Source organism: Micrasema longulum, unplaced genomic scaffold (assembly GCF_059751315.1).
Source record: "Micrasema longulum isolate JH-2025_06_02 unplaced genomic scaffold, ASM5975131v1 h1tg001642l, whole genome shotgun sequence".
In the NCBI taxonomy this organism is placed as follows: Eukaryota; Metazoa; Arthropoda; class Insecta; order Trichoptera; family Brachycentridae; genus Micrasema; species Micrasema longulum.
The window spans coordinates 416,065-442,119 of record NW_028278821.1 but is presented as its reverse complement, the minus strand read 5'-3'; the positions used below and the strand labels follow the sequence as shown (position 1 = coordinate 442,119).

At 32.0% G+C, this 26,055-nt stretch overlaps 1 protein-coding gene across 7 annotated transcripts in view; it reads left to right on the top strand.

Moving 5' to 3' along the window:
* Positions 1-26,055, top strand: part of Prosap (SH3 and multiple ankyrin repeat domains prosap) — a 270,868-nt gene that overhangs the window by 89,803 nt on the left and 155,010 nt on the right. For 6 of the 7 annotated variants that reach the window (XM_088237067.1, XM_088237071.1, XM_088237069.1 and 3 more), the window contains exon 3: positions 25,760-25,834. The exons of the other annotated variant lie outside the window; for it this stretch is intronic. The gene's annotated coding sequence lies outside the window, so the exon portion shown is untranslated. The remainder of the gene's footprint in view (positions 1-25,759; positions 25,835-26,055) is intronic. 7 annotated transcript variants of the gene reach the window in all.

Sequence of the window (26,055 nt, the reverse complement as noted above, 5' to 3'; positions counted from 1 at the left end):
ATCGAAATATTTCAAATTAATTTGAAAAAATATGTCATTGAGAAATTTTGATAAAAAAAAATTATGTAATGAAAAGTTTATATTAGTTCTTAAGATGTTATGAACTAACTTAATAAAGCATAAATAAATCAAATTACTCATGTCAACATGGGCATTTCTTTCACTAGGTATTTTTTTTGTAATAATTTCCTATGTGATCTGATGTACTTTTTACACAAATAATCTCAATACCTCTCTTCCTTATGTCAAAATAGATATTTTTAGCATTAAAATATCCTGAAACACTAGTTTGGCACAACAAACGTATTTTTCGTCAAATCTCGAAAAGAATAGTTGAAACTTTCTGATGGCTAACTCATTTTGACCAAAATCTGTCATGTGCACTTCTAGCAATAACGTGAGCATTACCGTGTGGCGTATATCAGAAACCGTTGGTTAGCGCTTTGCGAGATGTATGGGTTATTACAAGCATAATATAACCCTTGGGAAGATTGTCCACATAAAGTATCATCCTTCCCAATACAACACGTTCCCATCACGACTTTCTTTCTCCTCGTCCATAAAGCACACCGATAGGATGTACAAAACGGCGATACTTATTGAAGCTTATTGACGTGTTACACGGAAAATTTTATTTTATTATGGACACCGAGAGCGGTAACAAATTGTATAGCAGTTCGAATAAAAATAAATCAACAATAAGCTAGGAATTGACATTTTGTATTGGTACAATAATTTATCTAGATTAATGTATCGCGACGCGATGTCTGAAGTATTCGGCTCAATCGTTAACATTTAATATATTTTAAAAGTCCCTCACATTGGCTATACACTTCTGAGGAGCACATTTAGTTTTAAAACAGCACCTGACGACTATTACGCTGCCGTGCAATCTCTAAACCACCGTAACACTTATGAGAAAAACGCTTAAAACTTTTCAAACAAGTAAATCGCAATGATATTGATAAAAAAATATTATTTTTAGATTTCGTCGTAAGGCTATGATAACAATTAATTCTGAGAAAAAAGCATGGCATATAGGTAAGTCATTTCAAAAATATTTTTCAAATTCGCATCAGTTACTGCTGACTTTAGATGTAAAATTACGTAATTTTACCAAAAGGCGCGGTAAAATACCGTAATTTACGGTAATTTTTGGTGAAAAACGAATATGACGTACTAATTTTTATTTGTCGAAGATATAACAAATTAAACGAGTAGCTTTGTTTTAGGACACGTAACATAACAGTGAAAACCTGGCTTAGATCCATCGCGTGGTTGTCGAGATTTATTATAAGTATGGGACGTTCAAGGTCATTCGGTATGTACTTTTTTCACTTTTTTTTATATAAAAGGTTATAAAAACGCCTTTTTTTTCAAAATGGCGGCATGAGCAGTGGTCATTTAAGGTCACAAACTTAAGGTTTTACTAAGGGCCCGATGTCCACTGACCCTGTCTAGTTTTTAAGATCGTATCCATCTCACTTCCCGTCGTTAAAAGAATGACATGACAAAAACACTTGACTTATTAGCTCCATGATATGTATCAATAATGTAATATTTAGTTATCTCTGTAAAAATAAAATAGGATAGAATTCATAAGTTAAGTATACCTTAATAAAGAAGCTTGTGTAACTTTGAAATCGGTTGGTAAAAAAAAAAACTTGATGTTCCTGAATGGATAGGTATTTAATTTATAACCTTCCAGATGCCGTAGCGAAAAAAGAGTTGGATACACTTATAGCTAATTGAATTCTGTTTACGAATCAATAAATAACTCAAAAACGACGAAATGCGAGTTGTAGCGGTATAGTATCTGCACGGCGGCAGTACTGTGATGAAAAACCACACAGAACACCCAGGCTTAAAAGACTCACTATCGTAATTTTATAATACGAATATGTACAAACGTAAGTAGTCCATTTCTTTATATTTCTACTAAACCAGAAGTCTATTGAGACTAACGGGCGGGGCGTTGGGAAATATCTCGTTTTACAATTTATTATTTACTCTTAAGTAAAGAAGTGTAATTATACTGATTAATGTATATTAACTTAACCAGACGACAGTATAACGGAGTATTAATACAAATCTAACTGGCATAAGATTGCATAACGTTCATAAGTGGAAAAGACTAATTAAGTTCATCTAATTTATTATTTAACTATAGTAATTACATAAAAACACGCAATAAAGTATTTTTCACCGCTACTAATCAAATACTTAATCTTGTAAAATCAGCATTAGCAATTTTGAATTGACAGTTATTTAGTAATTTATTATTATTAGAGGGAACTACTGAAGGGATATTCTCAAAGGTCTGCTTTCGGCCTTATGATAACTAAGCCAAAACCAATTTAGGTCATCAGTAGAGCCCTTACAAGGAATTGCAGTGTGAATAAACACCTTTCTAGAATGAATTTATCTGAATCTTCTAGATGTAGGTTCTGCATTGCAGATGATTAAAACCTTATAGACATTTTATGTGATTGCAATTCTTTAATTGTTTCTAAAATGGCACCTAAAGCATAAGACTGATAACCTCAAGTTCCGTGTGAAGAAAATGATTCAGATACGCGTCGATTGAAGAGCCATTTCACAAAATACATCACGCGCGCGGGCGTGGATAGGGAAAATTGATAAAGAATGTAGTTTTAAGGATATGGAAAATGGGAAACCAATGGATCTGGGAGTTCTTTGGGGTAAATCTCTGATCCAATGTTTGCTAGACTACTGCAGGACCACAACGTGATCCTGTAAAATATTATTTTTGGTTTTTTATTGACTTTTAAATGCTGTACTTAAAATTACAATTAAACAAAGCACTCATAAACAAATAGGTGGTTTGTGTACATTATTTATTTATTTATTATATACATACGGCCTAAGCCAATTACAACAGTTACATGAAGAAACATAAATGCAAGAAACTGAACAAAAAGAACATAAAACTAATTAGCAAAGACAAACAAGGGCAAAACAATAATTGTATACAATATATTAAAAAAAAACGAAAGACCAAAAACTTTGAGCTAAACCATGCCAATCCAACTTCATCCCACACTGTTTAGTCGCGAAGAGATCTACGAAAAGCCGGAAGATCTATCCCGAAAAATTCCAAGTCGTGTGATGAATCGACTAATCTACACATTCTGGACATTGGGGCATAAAAACCAAAGTTGCACTTAGAAGATTTTATAAATAGCAGATTTTGACTTCTGAAAAAAGTTTATGTAGAAAGTTTAATAATGCTCTACGCCATAATATTTCATTGACCGTTATATTTTTACAACGAAGGTTTTACTGGTATTTTGTATTTGAAATAATTTTTATTTATGAAATCACGATGGACAGTCTTCCAGTTATCACTACATATATGAATAGATATACGAGTATAATTTTTTTTTTTGCAATGCAATTTTCTTACTTTAACTTTTACTGTATTCTTCAATAAAAAAATGTGTTTTTATTTTACATAAATTATTTGATCTTTATGCAAGGACAGAGTTCAATTGAAGTAAAGGTTACTAAGAACCAATTAAAGCTCGAACTAAAGAATGGAAACGTACTTAGTCTACTATCGACTAGTTTGGAATGATAACGGTGAATGAAGAAATAATCTGCTTTACCGGCAGTTTTTTTAACAAGTTGAAGAGGTACTCACATTACACAATGGAAAGGCTCGAATAGGCAACAAGCTGAGTGTCTTACGTGGAATACAAAGCCAGCAAAAGATGAACAAACAGAAATTATATCATGCCTGATACTGAATATAGAACAACAGATTATATGGGTAATATGTACTCGTATATCCACCAGATAATTATCGACGAATTGAAAGATTTCGTTTCAAGTTAATAATGTGTTCTCAACCTCCATTTTAGTTTTTATTGCGTAAGGATCGTATTCTGCAGCATTCTAAAATCTCCACATTGCAGGAAATAAGACATTTAAAAAACAGCATAAAGATAGTGCCACTTAGATTGCAAAATCTAATTTAAACAATTTATACGTTTTATGGCCATTTAACCTGATTTTTTGCTCAATTTATCGCACGGTTATAAAACGTATTAAGTGCGCCATCTTTTAATGCTATTTTGATTGAAAAACGGGTTCTCAGTTTTTCAAATGGTTAGCCATGTAACTAATAATGTTTTTTCTAATCTTCTTGATTACGCTACTGTTAAAATTCTTTACTTCCGAGTTCTTAATTTTCAGTGGGGCACTCGTTGATCTTAACCCGGACAGATCGTGATGTTTGTAAGTCGCTGTGCCAAGTCTTTGTCAATCTACAATAATCGGGTAGCCTTCCGTTAAAACAGGTTAGCCGCGTACATGCATAGGCTTATTTGTACTCTTCATGTACCTACGTATATTCAAAGCCAGCGAATTTGTTCTACCAGGATATGTTCTAGATGCGGAAGACAAGGTCCTAATGAGATAAAAGAAATGGCGGCGAAATGAAGATTATGTATGAAATATTGACTGCATCGTTTATGCATTGTTGCCATGAGATGATAAGCGTTTATTCGTTATGACTTGGGAACTGCTGAAAGTGTTAGCCAAATAAAAATTCGAAAATCATAACAAAAATTATGCTAATTAAAAAAAACCAATAACAAATATCGCACTTATAATTAGTTATCGTGTTTATCGATTATTTCTAAAAATCTCTCAAAATGTTTATTTATTAGACACTTTATATACATATACAATATATATCCATATAGGGCGGGCATATTGCCTTAAGGCAATTTCTTCCTACCTACCCAAACCGTTCAGTTTGAGAAAATTATAAATACATGGACATATTGAATCTTACAATTTCATACAAAAATTAAAAGCAAAGATTAACAAAAATAAATATAAATAAAATAAAAAAAACACCATTCTATGAAGAGAGGAGAGGGGGTGGGAAGGAAAAAAGAAGGATAAAGGAACAATTTAAATATTTAGATTGTGACATTTCAATCTTGACTTAAATGTAAATAAAGAAAGGGCGTCTCTAGCATTAGTGGGTAGGTTATTCCACAGTCGAGCGGCTACTACTGTGAAAGAGGAGGCAAGAAAATTAGAGCGATGACAGGGTATTAAAAGGGTTCTCTCGTTACTAGAACGAATAGATAGTCCGTGTTGTGAAAGAGGTTGGATGAGCTCTCTCAGATAAACAGGCGAATTGGGATTATTAAAAATGTTCCTAAGTAATAAGAAAAAACCCTACTAAATTAAATATTATGTTTAAAAGGAATCCGAAAAATCCGTTCTAAAGCCTAAAAGATCCTGATTATTGAAACATCCTCAAAACGCTCACCACGGTACTAAAACGATCTGAACGAATTGTCTCGAATAATCTTGAAAAAAAATATTTCTCATTGACTATGCATACCATATTTCAAAATGTAGCAATTTAAGGAATGTATCATAACAATACCATTTCGTATTTAAGCGAATAAATTTAGTATAGATACTCGTAGCGTACTATTAACGAAACCATAGAAATTTGCAATCACTCGTATCATATAATATTTATCGCTAGTGCTTCATTAAGAATGCAGAACTTTGACGGATCTATAATTGGTTTAGTGTGTATGTATGTTGTATTATATAATATTAAGTATCGAACGACGAGCTCGAAGTATCGACAATAGAATAATCGCATGTTCCTCGCTGGGTGACCTCAGGTGTCCTGTTATTTCTAGATAATTCCACGCTGTTCTGTGACTTTCGATCTATTGCAAACTATGCGCTTTGCACGTCTGAGGGAAGTCTGCACAATTATGATTGTGTAGAGCTATCTTCCATCAGGAGACGTGCTGCGGAGATGTGACATTATGGAGAGAGTTCGTGACCTTAACCCTTAATATGGCTATTATTTTCCAATTAAAAATACGTGTATTATTTCCATTTATCCGCTGTTGACAAACCAAAAATACATTATGATTTCATCGTAGCTCTAACTCAAAGATATCGTTAAAAATCTTTTTTTTATTTTTCACATTTCAAGGAAAAATAACTTAGATTATACTCTAACTAAACGTTCCTGATGCAACAGAACCAATTGATCGTTTCAATTCATTATGAATTTTTTTAAACACACTTTCACTGCGTTCGAATGTTTAGTAAACCTATGATAATGTGTTAGTGCCTGCCTGTGAACCAAGTAAACATACAAATTTCGTTTGTGTTAGTAGGCACACTAAAATATTTTATTTAAATCGTTCTGTCACGCACATATAAACAAGACAAGTTTATTAAAGATTTGAATGGACTGTACGTAGTACCCACGTACCCAGTAGTACCTATTCTAATGTTTAACTATTTATTTATTTAAAGTGTTAGCTTCAAGTAGCATATTATATTTTATTTTATTTATACTTTTACAATGTTTGTATTCTTTTTTTATATAGAATAATGTTCCCTCACCGAGGGAAACATTTTACAATAAGTAAAACATGCCTTAAATAAGTTATTTAACAAAGCTAACATAATAATGAAATAAAAACGTAATTAATATAATTAACCTAATTATCATTAATATAATAAGCAATATAAACTAAAATAATCATAAAAACATAACCAATTTATATAAACCTGTAGACCAAATTTCATAAACAGTACACATATTTTTACCTATTTGGCTTGATCCACTCATCGATCCGTGCGCAACCCACCTCCACTATCCATTTCTTAATAGCAATTTTATATTGTGAGTACTTATTAATTGTCCTTATGGATAATGCAAGTAGATTGTACCCTTTAACCGAGTATTATAGTTGGTTTTATGTTTTTTTGCAACACTACGGTGAAGCTGCATAGTGTAATTCGTGCCCTGACAAAGAGATAGATACGTCTCGAAATCTGTACACATAAAACCGTCAATAAGTGGTTATCTAAAAATATGAACCAGCATTTATTGAAATGTTTGACCACAAAGTTATCACTTTAGCTGTAATTAATATGTAGTTATGAATGTACTATGTGGTTTCATGATATGTTCTCTTTTCTAGTTGACCTTTTGGGGGTTAAAAGAGCTCGTCATCGTTTCGAGCATTATGCAAATTCTATTCCACTTTTACGACCCGTGTTTTATTATCCTACGACCATTTTAAATCACAATAATTATTGACTCAGACAATATTTCCAGCATCTTTAATAGTAATGTGTCGACGAACTTCGCAATCATTCTACTTATACTACAAGACAAGACTTAAGTTCTATTGTACTTTCTGACCTGTGAGTGCATCGTAAACTATTTTAATGTGGTCGCGTGAGACGTATAATACTTTCAATTAGGCATGCATTTCGGTGCATACGAGTATGTCACAAAACAAAACAATATAAAAAAATCCGTCCTTATTTTCTATGTTTTTGTACGTTGTTTTATCATAATTTCCTTATAAACGACAAATGGTGCACACGTAACTGCATTCGTATAACAATTTCTACGAATCTTAATAATTTAATACGAAATTTCTTAAAAGCGTTTTTTTAAATATTTATTCTGCTTGTGTAAGAAAAGATTTTTGGCGTATATATTGTTGTGCTATATTAAGTTATAAAGGTGCTGAGCTTGCTTTGTTTCTTTGTTGTTCTCTATATGTGTTATTTTTTTAATGTTAATATTATTTATGTCCCGAATTGAGTTGTTGTAACTCCTGGGAATGTAATTCAACGTATTATGCTTGTAAAATACTTTGTGTTGCGTGATTTGTAGATTAATAAAAAAAGGGCAAAATAAATCATTAATTACAATAGATTCACATTTTATTTAACACGTTACTACCTCTTTTAAGTAAGCAAACTGATCATGTTTTGAGAGTGAATTTTTTTCACTTTCTTTTTTGAAATATTTTTAAACACAGGTATCAATTGCGTCCTTAAAGAAAAATTAATTGAAATATAATCAATGCTTAAAATTTATTAATTAATTAAATTAAACAAAATTAAAGACAATAAACTATTTTCTCGTCCCAACTTGCTATATAAATCCGTTTCATGTCGGGACTATAAATTATACACAATCATTTTAGTATTATACATTTATATAACTTTATACTATCATTATAATTAATTTTATGAAACACAACAAATCTAATAATTTAAAATAAAAAACATGAGTAATTTAATAATACGATGATTTACCAATTGAATTATGCGATACTTACTAAAATAATAAATTCTTAATGTAATGATTCTATTTACAAATATAATATTGATATTATTATTATTATAATTATGGATAACTTATATAGCGCCGTTTTCGTAATATAATACCGCAAGGGCGCTTTACAAAGTGGTTATAAAAAAAATAAAAAAAATATTTGTAATTTAAGCAAAACGATGTACTTTGTTATCACATGCTACGGATTTATTCAAATGATTTAGAGAACAAGTGAGTTTTAAGTTTTTTCCGAAACTCCACTTTACACAACCACGTGGCCATAAGCCATAAGACCATAGGTCATAAGCCCTGTAGATGCCTAGATTTCTATATTACCTTCTCTAAAATGTTCTTCATCCCTGTTGTAATACGTTCATTGTAAAAATTTTTTTATTTTTATTCTCTAGCCTTGCTGTTTTTGTATACATTGAATTTGATAATAAAGATATAAGTCTCAAAGACGTCGCAAAAGCAATGAAACCGGTATCTGGTTATTCAAAATTTGTGGATTTATTTATCGTCTTTTCTTATGTCCATAGTAATTTTGTCTCTGTAATCGGTCTCAGGTAAACGGCTTGATGGTTTATTTGTTTGTAAATTTGTATTCTGTTTGTGAAAGATTGAGATCGTTTTGATCTAATTTTTATGTGTCGTATATTTTTTTGTTCAAGTGTATTTTACGGTTAAAATGCCCTTATAATGAAAGCTCTTACAAATACACTTTTTTTATTGAAATTAATGACATATTATCATAATTTATTCTTCAAACTATTTTTTTTTCAACTACAGCAACTTTATGTCTAGTAAGAAGTACTAAATAAAAATGTTCGTATCACCCCTTTTTAAATCGTGTATTTTTTCGATTCACTACTTTTTTTACTTCAAAAGTTAAGAACCTGCTTGTGTCAGCGACTTTGTTAACAAATACAGATAACAAGTTAATTTATTCCACAAGATAACTCTTTATCATAGTCGGACCAAAACAGGTCATAAATCCTCTACTCGCTCACGCATATTTCTTGAACTCATCCAATATTTCTTCCATCTTCTCGTAGGTGTTCTGTGTTCATTACACATATTAAGGAATGCGATTTTGCATCATCAATCACTCGGAACGTCGGCCATGCATTACGTTATAAAATTGGTTGCATAATCCACAAAATCCGTTTCTCCGTTGGACATTTTATTCGAAGAAGAAGCTTATTAGTGTTTATCAGTGTTTAGCTGAAATAGTCCAACTAATTTAAACTATTTTTTTTCACTGTCATAGGTACTGTTTTAGTAAGATCACGTTAAACATTTAGATTTAAAAGTTGAAACAAAGGGCGGTTCCTTACTGTCCCAAAAACGCCCGCGCATTGCGGTGCTGTCATTACGCAGGCAAAGAAAGAGGAATTTTAAATCGGAAAAATGTAAATTTCATATGGAATCGTTTAAACTATTTGTAGTTGAAGTCAAAATTAATAATATTTCAAATCTAATTGCTTAAAACATTAAAAAATATATTAGCCCATGCTTGCAGTGGGGCGAAAGAACCCCCCCGGACGACAGTCGGATAGCCACTAAAGCTAGGGTTTCCTAGGACAGCGGTGCCCGTATTTTAACGGCCGTAGTGAACGGTGATGCAGTGGACAGCCGTCGTAAAGGTGACTAGAGTGTGGTTTTCTAGGAAAACGGTATTATCAACACCATTTAACACCGTTTTCCTAGGAAACCACTCTCTAATCGCCTTTGCGATGGCTATTCACTGCATCACCGTTCACTACGGCCGTTAAAATACGGGCACCGCTGTCCTAGGAAACCCTAGCTTAACTGGCTTCTGGAAGAAGTATTAGAAACTTTGCTGTTCGCGCGTGTGACGCGTGAAATTATCTCACTCGCTCCCGAACATACCTGTATTATCGAGAGTGAGACGTAAATAGGGTGTAACAATTATATATTAGGATTACTTTTTTACTGCGTGCTCCGCAACATGCGACTCATTGGTGAAATTTCTATTGTATTAGTAATTTATCTCCGATTTTGATAAAATACTTTTTCTTTTTTCAATAAGCACAAATTATTTGATAAAAAAATATTTTAACCGATACGTAAATATATAACGGAAAAATACCGAAAATCTTAACTAATAATTTATTATATTTATTGAGGTATTAAGGTTATTAGATGCAATGTGTACTAGCTACATATCACCGGGAAGGGAGAATTAATATGTGCATAAGTGAACTGCCTTAAGCACATATTAACTCTCCCTTCTGTGAATACTTTTGATAAATACTTGATTTTAAGAACATGTAATACAAACGATCAGGGATTTGTTGCAACATTATGATATTAGGTATATTTTATTCAATACCATCGCCGAAAGATCTAGCGAGATCGACTCTAGAGGACGACCTTCGTATCTTGTCATCTCACGCACGCGCTAATTAATACCGTGCATATCCTGTTTTATACTAGCTTTAACCCTAAATATGTGATAAAAGCGAGATACACTTTGGAAAAAGGAAAGTAACCCTATTATTTGAAAAATTGACTTTTCGCATAAAAACGTTTGTCAGTAATCAGTGCACTCGTGCGCGCTAGGAAAAGAATTTGCCGGCAAATAAAAAATGTTTATTAAAAATCATGCTTAATTAAAAATGTATTTGTTTGAAAAAAATAAAGTGCAAGAAGTGAAACTGCTTAAAACTGTATAATTCGGAAACAATGGGCCAAATATCCGGCTATCCGACTTAGGGCCTAGCCAAATATCCGGTATCCGGCCAAACCACTATCCGTTTCATCACGACTTATAACCATCTTCTCGATCTTTTTAAATTACTCTTAAAAGTTAAACCTGCATTTTGTCTCCAAATGACCAGTAGGTATTGGGTATTAAGTTTACTGAAACAGTAAAGCGACACTAGATTGAACAGTGTTTTGAGTATGCCCAAATGTCACAAAAGACAATAGATAGAAGAGTTGAGGTAATGTGGATGTGTAAACATAGGCAGAACGGTGAATTTTACACAGTGTGTAAAGTAGCCACTTAAACCAGCCAATTACAGGTCATAAGCCATGTAAACGCCTAGACTTCCATATCTCTTTTTAAAAAGGTTTTCCCTCTCTGTCGCAACACATTTAGACTAGATTGGGTTTATTCTGCCATAGAATTTACCGTTTACTTTTTACCCACAGCTTTAGAACTATGGGTCTGGTCAGAATGCGTGTTGAGACACTTAATTTATTAATTAGTATTTTAGTGATTCAAGATCTGAACGTGGTTAGATTAATCAGCCAAAACGTATTAGCTGCTTTTATATCTTTTCGAGCTAATAAGAGTTAGACATGTTGACAGCAAGGTATGTTATGTCCGCAATATATTCAATTAAATCAAAACGATCGAATATAATAAAAATGCTTGATTCAATTCACATGCTATCAAATTGTGTTTGATTGCTCTTTGACACAAGGTGACAGATATCGTTATTTGTTTGCTTAATTCTTTAATGTTAGATTTATACAAATATTTTATGATAAAATTTAATAGTTTTACTTTTTCGATATTGATCATCGAGCACTTTCGCTTATTCTTGAAGATAACTTTTTATTGTACTATCGTTTTGAGATTAATGCCTTCATGTGGCGAAAAAACTATCTTAAGACAATAAAACATCTTAATTTAAATCTGTATCAAATTTCATTAATTGAGTTCGTAATAAAAAATTAAGCATTTATGTCTCTTTAAAGACGCGATGAAGAAATTTTTCTGAACAAACAAACCACAACACAAACCTTCACGCCGTTTCTTCTTAGCGGTAGCCAGAGAGGATAGAACTCCACACCGCTGTCTGTGCATACAGACCTCGCTTCCTCTGTTTATCATCTTGTCAGCATTCAGCCTACTTTCAGTCTTGTTTTTCTCCGATTCCATACTTTGCTTCCAAACATGAGGATCGGCACCAGGCCCATTATGATAATGCTAATTTTGCCCCCTGCGATAAACATGTGTATTATGTATGTTACTTAAACACCTGCTCCTCCTTTTATTTTTTACAGTTTTTACAGTATACAAAAATAAAGGATAATTACATATAAATAAAATACATATTAACAGTAAAAATATTCAATAAAAAAAACCCACAAAGGCATGGCCTGTTCGTGGGTATACAAGAAATGTTTATGAATTTTTGCTCCTATAATGACAGTTTTAATATTGTTGTGTAACATATTGAGAAAAGAAAATATTATGTATAGGATTATATGGTATTTTTATTTTATTGTTATTAAAAAGGGAAATAAAATATATTAAAATAACATAAAAATATTCATTATTATTCAGAATCCAGGATAATGCGTGGTTTTTAAAAGAAGGAAAATTTTGAAAGTTTGGGATCAATGAAATATTATCACTAAAAAAGGAATTAAAAATTTTTAGGCCTACAAAATATGCATGTATGTCTCTGTGCTAAGCTCGTTTTACAATGTAGTATTTCTAACACACGATTACTTATTTGACTTAATCTATTTGAATTACCTGTAAATAAGTTTTGGTTCTTTAATATATATTTTAAACATTGAAAACAATATATTTGTCGTATATCTAAAAGTTTAGCTTCTTGGAACAATTGGAAATAGGGAAAAGTGCGATTTCTGTAAAGCATTATTATTAATATAAATATTTTTGAACAGTTTCTAATGGTTTAATATGGTTGTTATAATCAAATCAAATTATTCCATAGGAAAGCGATGACTGTATAAGTGCATAATATACCATTTTAATAGTATTTAGCTGGGCGTAAATACTTAGCCGTTTGAACACATAAGTTAAATATCTCAGTTTATTAACAATTATTTCAAGATGATTGGTCCATTTAAGTTGACAGTCAATGCTTACTCCCAGGTATTTACATGTGTATTTTTATAAGCTAGAATAAGAGCCTTGAAAATTGATAAATGTATCCAAAATCCGGTGTCTTCGGGCGCACGGTATACAAATATAATAACTGTTTTTGAAAAATGCCGATACAGATATTTTTATTCTGATATTTTGTCTAAAAAAACGAGACAGCGAAACGTCAATTTTATCTATTTTAGTAAGGCATAAACGGTGCGACATGCCGTTGTCTTTTTTGCATAGTATCGGTGAGGCATTTGCAAGAAAAATACCTACTATTAAAAATTTCCTTTTACCGCATATCGTTACAATTGATGTAATCCGAAACACAAAAATCGAACTTTGGATTGTTTTCATTTAATCTTTACACGACTATATACTCAAATTTAGCAATAGCGAAGCATTGCCGGGTTCAGCTCGTATACAGGTGTTCTTTAAACCCTGTCACATCCGAAACCACGATGATCAGTACGAGCAAGAAGACATATTGGCATATTAAAATAATTTTTTAGAACGAATAAAATTTACAAAAATAAAATATTTAAAAAACAAATGGTTGTTTATTTCTGCAGGGGAGAAACGAGGAGGGGGAGGGGGAAGTCTGATATACCGTCAACCGCGCGGTGGCGCCCCCCTCGCTTCTCCTTCGTAGAAGTGCGCAACCATTTGTTTTTTAAAATATTTAATTTTAAAAAAAATATTCGTTCTAAATGTTTTTTTTAATATGCTAATATGTCTTCTTGCCCATACTGATCATCGTGGTTTCGGATGTGACAGGGTTTAAACAACACCATGTGTAATAAATAGGTCACTTACTGATTATGTTTATTAAATTATGCCAAATGGTCATATCCAAATCCCCTGTGACGGAATTTTCCCGCTTCGGACGACTCAGACTTTTTTTATTGCCTGCGATAACTTACGTAAACCTATAATTGGCCTTCGATTGGTCGAGATTCCCCCACCCCGCTCCGTCTTCACCCGAACGTAAATTGTGGATTGTAGGTAGATACAGGTACCTAGTGCCTACCTTCCTCAAGTAGATGTTCCGTTATTCTGTGGTGTGGTATCACAGGCAGGGGCCTTACACTCCAAATTATTTAAGTTTTAGTATGTATTATAGTCAATCCTTTTTGATATATTAAAATATAATAAAATCACTTTGTTTTTATGTACCACTTATATTTTTTGTAATTTGCAAGTCATTTTATACAGGAAAAACATCATGTACCGTTAAAACTAGAGTTAAAGAACATATGAGATGTTTTAAAAACAATAATTTTTCTGAGTTTGCTGACCATATTCTAACAAAAAGTCACACTTTCAACTTTGAAGATGGCATCAAAATTTTACATACATACGAAAAAGGACATGCACTTGATTATTTTAAAATATTGGAGATTCGAAAGGCTGTAAATAAAAAAATAAATATAATGAATAATCAAATAAATCTCGGTAATAGTCCTATTTTAAATATGTTCCCTCTCCCTAAATCCACACACAAACCCTCCCTCTTCTCTACTACCGTAGCCACACCCACTCTACCCTCACTGTGAAAAATTTATAAAAGTTTTGTTAGTTTGTAATTAACCCTGAAGAAGGCATAGTAATGCCGAAACTAGTTGGTTGTCAAATTGTAAAAATATAAGTCGTACATAAAAGCAAAGTGATTTCATTTTATTTTAAAATATTAAAAAATAATGTTCCACAAAGTAAGTGCTTCAAACATCAAAAATATAATCTAAATGGATGTAGTTTTTCAAATTTATAACCTTTCCTTAAGCCCGCCATCCACCCGCAGCTGTTATAAAGTCATTCCTAAGGAATGCAAACTCTATGCAGAGGGAGGAAAATGTATGGACAGAAGCGTCGTCTCCACTCCTCAGGATCCCCTCAATGCCTCTGGTTTTTTTTACAAAAATATGATTTTTTACAAAAATAAACGTACACAAATATAATAACTTAAAACATAGTAACACAACAAACATAATTAAAAACACATTTACAAAGAGACAACACCCTTAAATAAAAGAAAGACTCACTGGGTGAACAGAGGCAAAAGATCCGAATATTATCCCCGTAAAGGGGGGACAAAACAAGTGAACGTGTGCGATCCGCTCGCAGGAAGCACAGTGCCAACTATATCAGGATCCCACATGAACAGTTGCCTGTCCCATCATATATAACCCACCTAGGCGTCCGCGCGTCTGAGGAGCTCCCAACGCGATACCCAAGTCCGGACAAACCGTCGAAAGAGTATAAAATTCGTACTGTTGGCCATCAGATCCACATTCCACGCTGGTCGCATGACCCCCGTCAAACCATTCAGCATCTCATCTCTGGCATCCAATAGCAAAAGGTCAAATACAAAACAGTTAATACTAGTCTTGCAAATCAACAGGTGAAAATCCATTTGCACTCTGACTTTTTTTAATTCGTGGTATTTGGAAACTTTTTTTATTTTGTTTTTATAAATTTATTGCATAAAATTAGTATACATATTTAATAACAGGAAATCTATATAAAACTAATTAATATAAAATGAAAACGGAGTGTTCTCTGCTTATGATAGTCTCCATCTAACATGGCTCAGCCTGTTCTAAGATGGAGATTTTAAAAGATTTAGATTTTCAAATTCCCGCTTCCATTTTTAGATACTTTTGACGCCATAACAATCGCTTTTATGGTTGGCCAACTAAATTCTAAATGATGACTACATCGATATCTGTAACAGGGCGGTCCCATGGAGTTGGGACATGTATTTTCATAATCTTAATAACTGATGAATTTAAAAATAAATGAAATGAAATCTAAAATTTATAATTAAAACACTTCGTTTTTGTGGTTATAAATTTTAAAATTAAAATTAAAACAAAATTTCTCCTGCTTATTTGCTGAAATCAAGTGCAATAATCGAATTAAAACCCCCCTCACCCCCACCCCATACTTCTATGAACACAAAATACCTACATAAAGAATTCTTTTATTACTTCCATATATTTTACATTAAGGTAGACACTGACTGTTACAATTCATTGTCATCATCATCATCATTCCTTTTCTGCACCCAATGGTGCATAAAGCACTGCATTGGTACACCAATCTCGACGTATTTTGACTGTTTTTATTGCATGGATATAAGATGATCAGTCTTACACTTCAGGTGCCAATCATTTCATGCCAACCATGTCGGAAATCGAACCTGAGATCTCTTAAATGAGAGGCAAACGCGCTGACCACTACACCACGAGGCCGACTTAATAATGAATCAAAATTGTAATGTTTGTAAGTTATATCTTGATAAGGAGCGCCTAGTAGCTCAGAAACCGGTCGTTAATTAAATAAATAAAAAGTGCTTAACAAAGTGTTTTATTTTTATTATGAAATGAGATTTGTTCGAAATGTATAATAATTAACTGTATTTATGTTATCAGTATATTTTTCCATATAATCGAACGTTTTTGTTGTTCTCATGTTCAAGAAAACAGTTTCAAATACAATTTCTGATAGCACTGAACATTTTAACATATCCATAAATACTTACGAACTTTGCACTTTACAAATAGTTTTAACAGGTACTACTACCAAAACGTATTGTTCGGTTACTTAAAAATACATAAACGTTACCTTGACTCTATACAATCGAAAAGTACTAATTTGGATGTGATATTTCTAAACACGCGAGTAAACAATATCTCGGTACAAGATCTAAGGCTCTATGGAATTTTTTCGATCCTAACATTGGAATAACTTTGCCTTCCCTGCCTTAGGCCAGTATCTCAAAGACTGCCCGTCACCAGAACATTCCACACGTCAAATTATTATCTGTCGATCGGACAATTCCAATCGCTTGGTAGAAACGAGCCGGTCGGTTGGGTGGTGGGACATCAATATCACACTGGCGAAACGACCCTTTTGGCTCGTGTTCACCGACTGCAACTTGTATGGGAGTGGGGAAAAGTGTGTAGATTGGAATGTTACAATACAAAATAAAAAAATATCTTGCCTAAAGCCTATTTCATTTGGCGCCAAAAATGCTATCGCGGTTTCTCTGATATCAAATTATAATAATTATTAATTATCTTGTTTTATGCTGAAACTGAATATGCAATTTCAAAAAATTTCAAAAGTATAATCAATTATAAGATATGGCATAAAGTCGTGAGGACATTCAACTAAAACTAATATTAAAATGATCCAGGGTCTATAGTACTATATAGTTAAGAGAATTGTACCAGCAGGTATTTACAGACGAATAAGTGATAAAGTTCTCCTGTACAAAACTCTGCCAGTTCGAGGATTACTGTGACTTTGCATCATTTTAGAACAATTAAATAATAATAATTTCAAAATCCCTCTCAAACATAACCATAATGCACGTTTCACATATAATGATGGTTTAGTAGTACCAAACATACGTAATAAGTATTGTAATATAACTCTTGTACGTAGCATTTTAAATTTATTGTCAAAAAAACTTTAGGCTGTTGTCTGGTAAAACGAATGTTTTTTTTTAATCGCGCAATAATAAAAAAATAAAAAACATAAATTAGATGCATACAATAATTTTTAAAGGTATTTCCATAAAAAAATATACTTAAAAGTTTTATGTAAATAAAATATAATTACTTTTAAACCGGCAGATTACGCCATTTCAAATTTAGACTTAACTTAGGTATCTGGGATCTCAATAAAGACTATGTATTGAACTTAAATTTTTTACAATAATTTGAAGATAATAAATTTAACATGAAAGTGGCCGCAGCGAAATCTTATTTTTTTGTTTTTGAAAAGAAATACAAGCATTTTAAATCACATACATTTTTGTGACATTTTCCTTTATTTCTACGTAAAATTGTGCCTTCGGTAATACTTAAAAAAATATATTTATTGAAATATTTTAGTTGAAACCTTTTTTTATAGAATTGTATTTTTTTTTTTAAAGATGATAATTCTAAATGTAATATTCAATTTATAAAAACACCTTATTAACGTTTTTATGACCTTCATACCTGCTCTTACCGCTACCAATAAGGACTGTTATGTGTTTTTACTTTTTTATTATTGCGTTATTTAAAAAAAAAAAAATTCTTAACATAGCAAAATCGTATGATTTCCTAATTTTGCGCGCATTTTACCAGATTACAGCTTTAAATTTAACACACACGTAACAAGAGCAAAATAAGGGAGTGGTATTTATGATTTGTTGAGTATAGTTAGTAGGTCTAAGATCGTTCATATTTATTTATTTCCTTTATTGCTTATAATTTAATGTTCCTGCATTGAAAAACTGTTACGTATAAATTATATGTATAACATAGAAACGAACTAAAAACCGCTAAAAATGAACAAATTTTCTCATTAAATGTATGCCTTTTTTTCATGTGTATTTTATTTTACAACTATTTTAAATAACCCGTAAGGTTTAACAATAAAAACGCTTATTTTTAGCGTTTTGATGTGTGAGCTTAAGTTTCGGTTTCGGCTGAAAATCTTGTTTTGGTCAGTCAATGTGGATTATGAAGAATGTCAGTTTTATCCAACAAGCAAATGCCGCCGTTGTAAATTATATATTTTGAATTGCAGAATTTTATATAAAATACATTACCTACCGATTATATAATCCTTCGGACTCCTATCTCTGAACTCTAAACAATGGCCGTAGATATTAATCATTTTTACAATGCCGACGGACAGAAAAACGATTTACAATGCGTCCGCGAATTCGAAAGTTATTTGTACAAATAATTTATGAATCGATAATATGTCCGTTACATAACATAATAGACAATAATATAAAGGTAACATACACGAACCGATTCATACGGCTGAAAGCTACGCTTCCCATACTACGGACATACTGACATAATGAATAAACGTGAGTCGGTGATTATTATTGTAGGTACCTAGTGTTTAGAATACTGACCTAAGATTGGCTTCTTTCCGTTTGGTAACAGTAAATGTTTTTTCAAAGCTAGAATCATTTAAAATAATAACCTAATAGCCCGCCATACATGCTCGGATTTTATGGGGGAATTTAACAAACATCAGAATTGCCGGATTGAGCTTTTACGCCGGATTCAATCTTGTTAAAACACCAATTAAAAGAGATTGAATGTACTGGCGTCCTATTACAAAGTTGAGATAAAATACATTGGTATTTTTATGAATTTATTTTGAGTAGGAAAAACAAAAGATATTATATTATATAAATAATAAGTATAAGAAATAGTATAACTATACATCCAGTTCAGGTTTTTTCTGGAGAAAATAAGAGAACTGCTAGAAGGAAATAAAGAATGATTAAATAAAACAGGAGAGGGGGAGGGACTTTTGCAATATAATTCCGGTTTATGATAAATAACTTAACATATAAAATTATAAATGTTTTGTAAAATCAAAATTTCCGGACAAAAATTACAATATCTGCCTGTAAATTATAATTATTGGTACTTTGTACCCGTCAGTCTTTTAAAAATTTCGTATGAATATTAAAATTTAAGGAAAGAAAATTGAAATTGTTCGTAAACACATCGTTTTTTTTTTACCGTATCTTTATAATCAAGGACTTTGCCGAAGAATTTGGCCGACGTTTCAGCTAGCATTATAAAAAGACATATTTCGGATCACTGTAAAATTCATCAATACTTCACCTGTTGTTTTTGAGAAGTAAAATAGCTTTAATATTTATTCATATGAGATGTTCATGTTCAGGTGAGATTTAACCGAATTATTTCAGATAATGGGAAATGCTGAAAAATATTTTGTAACACCTATTAATCTCGGTAAACTTCCCAGAGTGTAAAATCCAATACAATCATCCTACATGTGATACTTAAATCCGCGAATTAGTAATGGCCTGTTGCCCGTTTTATCCTTTCGCGACATTTCAAAGACTGGTAAATTCATTAAAAATCTTTTTATGTGTTTATCTTAATCCTCGTGGTCTATTGGTCAGCAGTTTGCCTACCACGCAAGAGGTCTCGGGTTCAATTTTCGACATAGGACATAAAATATTTATTTAACATGTTTTTACACCAAAAAATGACATGTCCCTGGACTGGAACCTAAAGCGTAAGACTGATCATCTTACTAAATGTTATTAAATATTTGTATATAACCACTTACCGACTTATCTATGTCTACCGGTTTCGAGACGTACGTCTCTTCGTCAGGACACCAATTAAACCAACATGCAAACCAACATGCAAAACCCACTATACACCTTCACCACAGTTGTTGCACAAAAATATAAAATCAACACGACATGCATTTTAATAAGCACATGCACTGATTTGGACAAACATGCACTGATTAAATTATAAAAATATTCTCTTGTTTGAGAATTAATGAAAAAAGTAGAGGGGATGGAGGGAGGGGATAAGCTTAATTGGTTTTATAGGGTGACTATTACAGTGGAACATCGTTTAAAGGACTATATTGGAAGTTTGTTTGATTATTGATCAAAGAAACATTATTTTTTAAAGCTTTCCTAATGTGAAATATTTCCATCTTCCTTTTAACCATCTGATCTTGATCATCTCACCCTCATGTAACAAAAATGATCAAGATACGATGCGATTGGTGTACCCATGCAGTGCGCTATGCGCCATCAGGTGCGGAAAGGGGATAATGATGATCTTAATTTTATTATGAATGAACCTCAATGATTTTCGCCTTTTACTTGATATTCTTAAAACCTCGATTAGGGGGTCGAAAATCAACTTACGGGGACCCGTTGAAATAGATATCCAGTGACGTAAGGAATTTATCAAGTAATGGCTTTTAAAAAAACAGCATTAGAATAATACTGACTTGGTATATTCCAGACTTGAAGATGTCGCGAAAGCGATGAAACTGGTCCAAATCTATTTATTCAATTGTAACTCGCCTTTTATTTCAGTAAAATTGATTAACGAATTTCATCAGTATTAATCCGTACGTGTATGGGCAGTTATTTGTGTTTCCATCAGGAGCAAAATAATTACCTTAATTAAATGAAATCAATCACGAAACACAGTTAAAAACAGTAAGACTTGTTAATTACAGCGATTTGTTAGTTTCTTTTTTTATTTGCACTAAGGTCCCAAGAAAAGCAAGTCATAGTTTTTATGTGATTGTACATTTAATACCTTTACTGTAAAACCGAGAAAAAAAGTTTTGAGCGCTAGATATATTATGAACTTTTTTTCTTATTTAATTTCTCAATTTAACGTTACTCTTCATGATTAATTATTGTGGAAAAATATTTATTAAAAACTCATCGTACGTTGTTAACAAAATATTTAAAACGGCATTCATTAGAAATTGTTTGAAAATTTTCCTGTCCTATTGAAAAACTGCTTTATTTCATTCATCAAAAAACGTATTTACATTGTTATTACAATGTTCTGAATACTTTTAATTTTAATGTTATATAATTTCCTATCGTGAACACATTGATAATATTGTAAACAAATCTCTCAATCTTCTCGGTTTTATCAATAGAGTGACGGCAGACTTCAAAAATATTAATACCATCAAAACTCTTTATTGCTCACTAGTTCGACCCCATCTAGAATACGCTTCTCCTATTTGGTTTCCATTCTACAGGACTCATATTGACCATATCGAGTCTGTCCAACACCGTTTTTTAAGAAAAGTGGCATGGTCGCTCGGATTACAAAGGGGTAATTATTCCTATTTTGAAATAGAGCAATCTCTTAATCTGTCTTTATTGGAGAGACGTAGAACAGAGATGGACCTTATATGCATTTTCAAAATACTTAATACTTTAAGTGATGTCCCATCTCTGTTGCAATCAATTTCTTTTCATGTTCCCAACCGTGTCACCAGAAGTCAAAATCTGCTATTTTTTAAATCTTCTAAGAGCAACTTTGGTTTTTATGCCCCAATGTCCGGAATGTGTTGATTAGTCAATTCATCACACGACTTAGAATTTTTCGGGATAGATGTTCCGGCTTTTCGTAGATCTCTTCGCGACTAAACAGTGTGGGATGAAGTTGGATTGGCATGGTTTAGCTCAAAGTTTTAGGTCTTTCGTTTTTTTTAATATATTGTATACAATTATTGTTTTGCCCTTTTTTGTCTTTGCTAAATAGTTTTATGTTCTTTTTGTTCAGTTTCTTGCATTTATGTTTCTTCATGTAACTGTTGTAATTGGGTTAGGCCGTATATATAATAAATAAATTTTGAATTTGAATTTTAAGGTTTTATTAATTTTATTTTATTTTTCATCTTGTTTTAGTTGCATTTTCGAGCACCTGTGTACTTTTTTATCTTGAAAGCATTAAAACCATAAGAAAAATTAAAAACCCGTAATATTTATGTCAACTATTTTACCTTCTTTTAATTGCAGTTTTCAAATACTTTTTTTCTTTCTAAAGCATCACAACCAGTGATCACAACCATAATATGAAATATAATTTTTTTATTTTTTTATTTTTATTTAATTTTACAATACGCCCAAGGGGCATTTACATAAAAATATAAAGGTAAGTACAAACATAGTGCGTAAAAATTTAAAAGATAAACAATGCTTTTTTGTTTATATTTAGAAACAATAAGAAGCATACTGCCATGCAAAATAAAAAGTGAAACTTTACATAGTAAAAAAGAAAGAAAAAAAAACAATTATTTTATGTTAACAATATTATGTCTGTATTATCTCAATAGGTTATAACTAATGTTCGAGCACACGATGACAAACAATTAGTTGATACAATATTTTGAGTTTGTTGTTGATTTTTTTACGTTTTATGACCTAAAAAAAATTAAAAAACGTTTTTCATAAAATGGTTTATTCAACATGAAAATTAAAAAAATCGAAAAGATAAAGCCGTTTTCAGATATTTTATTTTAAGTTATTTTTTTCGTGATTAACTGCATTTTAAGTATGATTTTAAGCCAGTTACCCCGTAAAATGACGTAAATGTTACGTTTTTGTCAAAATGCTTATGATTTTTCTATTTTAAGGCCAGTTTCACCAATTATTACATTTATTACTATTATTTAATCTTTTTTACGTTTTCGTCAAAATGGGTTGCATGTAAAAGGAGGATGAAACATGTTATTTTGCACATTTTGACAAAAACTCAAAAATTACTTCAAACTTTTTTTTCGGCAACTGGCCCCTGGCTTTGTTAATCTCATTTTGTATGAATCATTCTCAATACATTTTCCGACATTCACAAAAAATGTGGTTATGTCATTCGTGACGCATTATATTGGCAGGCATACAAAATGTACATTGAGTAACTTTGTAAATGCGATCCTTTAAATAGGACGATTGAATTTCGTATAATTTATAGCGTGACAGGGATATCAATCATTCTTATTTCTTGCAAATAACAGAAAAGAAACAATAGCGCAAACTACGCAATACAATGATTTATGCATGACCATTAATATCACCTATTACCTACCTACTTACTACTTTTGTATGGGAAAAGAATACTGAATTATTGGAGAAATGTCCGACTAAAATATACAAACAATGACATTTTATACTTTTTTATCATAATTACTTTACTTCCGTGTTATGTACGCGTTGCCACGTGTTTTCGCTGGTTCGTCACCCGCGCCTGCCACAGTCAGGCTTCAATTTAATGAATCACTTCTATTATGCAGTCCTTAAGCTAGGGTTTCCTAGGACAGCGGTGCCCGTATCTTAGCGGCCGTAGTGAACGGTGATGCGGTATACAGCAGTTGTAACGGGGACTAGAGAGTGGTTTCCTAGGAAATCGGTGTTATCAACACCATTTAACACCGTTTTCCTAGAAAATCATTTTCTAGTCACTGTTACGACGGCTGTCCACCGCATCACCGTTCACTACGGCCGTTAAGATACGGGCACCGCTGTCCTAGGAAACCCTAGCTTTACTCTCAATCTCCTCAGATATCGCTAGGCCAGACCCGAAAGCGAACATCTGTCTTTATTGAGGGTCCAGCATTTAGCTAACAGATGTCCTATTTATTTAACTTTTTGTACATAATGTCATTTTTACATTGGCGGGCTTATTGCCAAATGGCAATTTCTTCCAACCAACCAATAAAATAAAAAAATATTTTTTATAAATGAAGTTACAGAACATATTCAATAGAAAATAAATATTAAAAAGCTAAAGATATGTAAAAATTGAAATAAACGTATTTGTTTAGGTAATTTTACCTTAAATCAAAACTATTACTCAATGGGAAAAAGGAAAAAAGAGGAAAAAGGAAAGGAGGAGAAATTAAGGAAAAGAAAGGAGATGTTTCATCAGGCGTGATTAGATGTCCTAGGTAGGATTTTCATATTTTGCGCATCTGTAACACTTTCGTGTGATCACCAATTAGTGAAGAGGGAAATGCATTGGTATTTTAATCAAAGTGTTCTGACAATCATTTGTAAAGTGAAGACATGATGATTTATTCAATTTATCGTAATAACTTTCATAATATTAATATATTAAGCTAGTCAATTTAAAAAACAAAACAAAAAATATGAACTTTTTTTTTATTATGTGTGCATGTTGTGTTGATATATAATTGATGAACAATATCTAAAAATAAATAATTGTGATTATTATACCAATTTCCCATGTATTGTTTATTATTTGTGAACCATAATAAATTAATGACTAGTCTCACGCTCAGGCGTATCCAGGGACTGGCGCAGTGTTAGTAGTTAGTAGTAGTATTTTTTTATTAATAACTTAATGTTGGCATGATCAATAACTTAATGTATTAGCAAGTTTATACACCTATTGAAAGACAATGTATCATCATCATAATCATCCCCTTGTCCGCTGTTGCACTGCATTGGTACATCATATGCAGTACATCACCTGATACACGAAAGGAAGGTTATCAGTCTCAAGCTTCAGGCGCAGTGAAATATCACATTCAAAACTAATATTTTAACTCGATCTTGCCAGGAATTTAACCCGCGACCTCAAGCATGGTAGGCGAACGTGCCAACCACTACACTACGACGCGGGCTTATTTTCACTCGATTTCTTTTTTCAAATATTTTCCTGGGTGTAGTGTTATCGGAGTTATCGAGTCAAAATCGCTCGTCCATTAACACTATCTCACACACAGAAATGTATTTAAAATCCTCCTAGACACGGGCAAAAATAATGTAATAAAGAAAGCATTTATTACCATCATATAACAATATGAAGATGGCGGGAATACCAATGAGGAGGTTCAGTGCTACGGGAAATTGAATACAAAAAATGTCTCACAGGCGGTAAAAATAAAAGCATTTAATTGTACGTCGGTGTTTCTTTAACATATATGAAAAAAATTATAAAAATTTACAGCTATTCGAAATTAATAAAGATGAACTACTTTAAATGACGTCACAAGTAAATTACCCCATCCATTACAGCGTTGACGCGTGTTGTGATATTTTCGATTTAAAAAAAACGTTTTTTTTGCTTTGATAGTCTATTGACAAATAAAATTTCATCATTGTCTGAGCTTCGTATTTTCTCGCATTATGATCCCGAATATGGACCACACAATAAATAATATTATGATTTTTCAACGTGTATTATGGACATCTCGGCAAGGTATACAGACGCCCTCCATCACACTTGTCAGACGAAAAGTTCTCATTCTTTTTGTTTTACACACATAAAAATATTACTTGGCATGTTTGAATGAATTCTCCTTTCAGTTTCTCACACATGTTGAATATTGTATCATGCGCTGTCTTCTCATTGTTTCAGGTTGCGTTGCAACATACATCTTGACTTCAGTGACTCATGTTTAAATAGAGCAGCGGCATAATATCTCAAAATAAGGTAAAAATACATCTACAATAGTATAACATTTCTAATTATTTATTTTTCATAAGCATTCTTTTTCAGTTTGCACTCATCCGCTCTTGTTGAAATAGTGCATAGAACCATAATATACGGTTCGTTTCTTTATATGCCGTATCGTAAAAATATGCATATATACATTTGCGTAATATTATACTGACACAAAATAAAATACGTTAAATATTACTTAAATAACTTGT